The sequence below is a fragment of the Mastomys coucha genome, unplaced genomic scaffold (assembly GCF_008632895.1).
Source record: "Mastomys coucha isolate ucsf_1 unplaced genomic scaffold, UCSF_Mcou_1 pScaffold18, whole genome shotgun sequence".
Lineage (NCBI taxonomy): Eukaryota > Metazoa > Chordata > Mammalia > Rodentia > Muridae > Mastomys > Mastomys coucha.
Genome location: NW_022196900.1, coordinates 61,097,157 through 61,102,147, shown reverse-complemented (window position 1 = coordinate 61,102,147; position 4,991 = coordinate 61,097,157). Strand labels below are relative to the sequence as shown.

The 4,991-nt window shown below is 42.6% G+C and overlaps 1 protein-coding gene across 1 annotated transcript in view; it reads right to left on the bottom strand.

Moving 5' to 3' along the window:
* Window positions 1–4,991, bottom strand: part of LOC116095737 (PRAME family member 12-like) — a 54,569-nt gene that overhangs the window by 35,153 nt on the left and 14,425 nt on the right. The window lies entirely within an intron of this gene.

Here is a 4,991-nt window from a genome sequence, read left to right as displayed (position 1 = left end):
TCTATCTCTTGTATTCTGTTGGTGATGTTTGCATCTATGACTCCTGATTTCTTTCCTAGGTTTTGTACAGCTAGCATTGTCTTTCTTTTTGTTTTCTTTATTGTTTCTATTTCCATTTTTAGATTGTGGATGTTTTTGCTCATTTCTTTCACCTGTTTGTGTCTTCCTGTAGCTCTTTAAGGGATTTTTGTGTTTCCTCTTGAAGGGCTTCTAGCTGTTTACCTGTGTTCTCTTGTATTTCTTTGAGGGTGCTATTTATGTCTTTCTTAAGGTCCTGTATCATCACCATGAAAAGTGATTTTATGGGGCTGGTGAGATGGCTCAGTGGGTAAGAACACTGACTACTCTTCTGAAGGTCCTGAGTTCAAATCTCAGCAACCACATGGTGGCTCACAACCACCCTTAATGAGATTTGACACCCTCTTCTGGTTCATCTACAGTGTACTTATTTATAATAATAAATAAATCTTTAAAATAAGAAGAGTGATTTTATATCTGAATCTTGCTTTTCCATGTAATGATGTGTCCAGGACTTGCTATGATGGGAGAATTGGGTTCTGACTATGCCAAGGGACCTTGGTTTGTGCTGTTTATTTTCTTCTGCTTGTCCCCCTCCATCTGGTTATCTCTAGTGCTACCTGCCCTTGCTAAATCTAACTGGCGTCTGTCCTTTCTGTGATCCTGGTTGTGTCAGAGCCTCTGGGGCTTTTTCTTAATATATAGTGCTGCCTGATCAATAAAGCTAGAGTAATGGCTGCTTTTGCATCTGGTGATTTGGGAAGCATAGAGGTGTATTGTTGAAATACCTCCATGACCCCCTCTAAAAAGCTTTCCTTTTTTCTCTGCCTAATGTCATACACTCTGGCCAAATTTGTAGACCATCTTGTGGCCATCTTGAGACCTGTCATGAGACCCTGACAGTCGACCAAGAAGTTCTTATCACATCCAAAGGTATAAAAATCTCAGTCTGGACAAGTCAGGAGAGAGTAAGCATATTGGGGAGTGCTCCATTTGGGACTAGGAACCAAATTCCTGGCCTCTTCTATGCTGAAAGGAACCTGTAGAATGTGGTACAGGAGTCCTGTTTCATGTTAATATGTCCATCAAAGTCAAACTCATCAAAGTGATCTGCCAAGATTACCTCATCAAAGTCATCTGTCAAAGACATCTTGTTTTTTGTTTTGTTTTTGTTTTTTGAGACAGGGTTTCTCTGTATAGCCCTGGCTGTCCTGGAACTCACTCTGTAGACCAAGCTGGCCTCAAACTCAGAAATCTGTCTGCCTCTGCCTCCAAAGTGCTGGGATTAAAGGTGTGTGCCACCACAGCCAGGCCATTTTGTAACAAGAAACACAGACAACACTCAAATCCATAAATAAAACCTTTCCTATCCATTGAGCAAAAACAAGAAACAACCAGAAATTGGTACTCATGAAAAAGATCTCTCTATGATACCCCAAACTTAAGTCCAACTTTTTCTATCAGGCAGAAATAACAAACAACCAGAAAGTGGTGCACTCAAGCAAGAAAAGAACCAAATTGGTGGGCATCTGTTGGCTCCCCTAAACCAACAGCCACCCCAGACAGAGACTCAGGATGTCTCCTGGCCCTCCATAGCCACAGTTCGCAGATACATCTTTCCTTAACTGCAACTGGCCATGGGTACAAAATCAAGGCCTACTTCCCAGATGAGCAGACACCTCATCTCCATGAGTCAGGACATCTCTTGGCTCTGCCATGGCCATGGCTCATAGACATGTCTGTTTTAATCACAAATCAGCCACAGAACATATTCCAGGACTTGTTCCCAGAAAGATGTGACACCATTTAGAATCAGTGAACAGAAAAAGGTACAACCATAAACAAAAACCAACCAAAACTTGAAAAATTTACAGCCCACAAGAACAACAACCAACAAGAAGGTGGTGCACACAGAAAACAGATGTGGCACCACTTAGACCTGGAAGAAAAAAATACAGCATGCAGTAAGAAATGTGGGGCAGTGGGCCGTTCTGATAGCCAGAGTCCAGTAGAGCGGCCACCTTGGAACCCCAGAGACCCACTGAGCAAAGTAAATTTGTCCACAAGGGGTGGTAGGAGTTCGGTGATAGTTCTGAGACCAGTGGCTCAGATTTCAGCCCAAACCTCCAACAATGGCACCTACAGGAGAGGTGTGTAATATTGGTCAAGCCCTCTTACATGCAAATAAAGATTCTCAGCCCAAACCAATGAGAGATAACTGCTGCCAAAATCTGAATGACCCCCAAAACTATATATATGTATGGTATCCAGGGAAGTAAAGCACATGAAAGATCTACTCCATGGTCTCTGCCTTCAGTTCTTAGAGCTGTAACACTTGGGAAGAGATTTACTCTCCTGTCGGCCCAGCCTGCCCCGACTCAGTACAGAGCAGCGTGCAGAAACAGAGCAGTCTGGAAGACACCACAGAGAAGGCCCTGTCCATGCTTGCTCGATTCCCTTCACAAGGGCTCCTTCACCAAGCTCCACCAGAGATCTCCGTGGAAAACCTCCAGCAATTAAGAACCACAAAAAAGAGCTAACCAGAAGGGGGTGTTCAAACACATGACCACCCAATGTACTTCACAGATGTTTACTCAGACCTGGAAAAATTATCATGGCAACAAAACTCATTTATCTTTACACAAGTTTTCTTTATGCTCTATAGATCTCACAGAAAGTGTCTAACATTTAAACAAGTTAGATGTCACACAAAACAGAGGCTTTTTGTGCCACTGTGCAAGTACTCACATTTACAGACTACATGGAATACTTCTGACACTCAGACCGATCCCTCAGCTTGTCTCAACTCTAATGAATTACTACGGCAACATGAGCCACCAGGTTCCACACAAATGAATCATCTCAGTACTACTCAAAGAGTTTTCTGCAGATCTCAAGAAAACTCAGACAAATTCAGCACTCAGACAGGCGAAAAGCAGGAAGTTTAACGCAGTATTGCAAACATAAAAACACAAATACCTAGAGTAGTTTTGCTGGCTTCAAGACCCTCCAGATTGGTAGTTCTGTGTGTCATGGGGAACTTCCTGGCCAACAAACCAAAATGTAGTGCCAGGGAAATGTTAGTGATCGCCCAAAACACAGACCCAATCTGATGCAACACACAGCAGGGTCTTTCTTTTATTTGAGCTAGTTCAGGCCCCCAATGCACCACCATCATGCAGGTCAATTTTGGTGGTGGGGGAGCACCAAATATCTATTGGGGAAAGACTTCATAGTAAGCATCAAGCAGGGATAAGTGTGCAAGCATCTGATTGGAAAGTAACGGTGGTCTTTAACATGGTTGACTGGTACTGGGAGTCATATCGTGAACTTAATTTCTACTTCCCTCTGCATTCGTGGTCATTAGGTAAGGGGTGGGATGCAGGGGATCCTGTAACCTGGGATGCAGGTTTGTTGGGGAAAATAACCTGGAGAAGCTGGTCTTGTTGAGGGTGTAACCTGGAAATTCTGAGACTATGGACTTTGTAATTGATGATGAAAGACATCATTTGGTTTTGTTCTCTTCTTCTGGTGAGGGAAGCAAAAGCCTTTTAGGAGTCGCAGCTTTTGCCTGTCTATATACTTGTATTAGATGAGGCACTAGGATTGTTAGGAGTTTCTGGCATCTCTCAAGAAACAGTGTCTGCTTTCAAAGACACCACCTGAAAAAGTTGCTTAGATGAGGAAGGATGGAGAGGTGTTGTGCTCATCAGCATTGAGTTTTTCTTTTCCATTAAAGATTATTGGGTGTTTGATGTGGGAAAGCTAGTAGAGTTGTACCATATCTAGAAATGTTGTCTGAACTGCATCCCACAGGTCTGGATCTCTCTGTGTGAATTGTATGTTTTGCCTGCATGCACTTATATGCATTATGTACATATCAGGTCAGAAGTGAACATAGGAGGATGGAATGGAAGTGGAATTACACAGAGCTGGAAGGATGAGAGCCTACAGGTTGGTACCAGGAAAGATTTCTAAGTGGTCGAAGAGTGTAGCAAGTGCTCTCATCTGTTGGAGCATCACTCCTGCCCCTAGGGTGCCCAATTTTGAGGTACAGTACACACCTGCTCAGTAGTCTATAAATAGAATATGAGTTTGCTCTATAGGCTGGACAACACAACCTAAAACACAGTGTGTGTGTGAGTGTGTGTGTGTGTGTGTGTGTGTGTGTGTCAGGAACAGAGCAGTGCTGAGTTGCAGAGGCAGAGCTACAAGGCTGAGGAAACAGTAATAATAATAATAATAATAATAATAATAATAATAATAATAATAATAATAATAATAATAAACACTGTCAGTACATGGATACTAGGAATACCCAGTGGGCCTGAGGCATGACAAACCTGCTTATCTTGTCTCTACCTTTCTGTGGCTGAATTGACATGGAAGGTGGTCAGGCCCTCCAGGGATGGATATGGTACACATTCTACTTGTGCTAAATATATCTTGTTATGGGACCAGACTTTTTTTCAAGACAGGGTTTCTCTGTGTAGCCCTGGCTGTCCTGGAACTCACTCTGTAGACTAGGCTGGCCTCAAACTCAGAAATCTGCCTGCCTCTGCTTCCCAAGTGCTGGGTTTAGGGACCAGACTTTTACAGATAAAACTATGCAACATTTTGGAAGAGTAAGAAGATAGCTAGCCTATGGTCATAGTCAGTCTAATGATAGCACATCTCTGTGAGCACTGATGGAACTGTAAAGTCTAACGACTCCCCTACACACTGTTTCTTGTCTGTGATCACCTTCAAGGTCTTATGTAGGAATGCAACTGTGCTCACAATCACATCACATCACATCACAAGGATGGTTCTGTACAGAGGGAAAACATTCACAATTAGTTTGACAATACTGTGTATATAAACCACCAAGGAGCCAAACCATGGGAAGAAGTAAAGAGTAGAAGATAATGTCATAATCAACTTTAATGTGCTTTGCTACCAACATGGCTTAGATGATAATTTCCTTGATCATA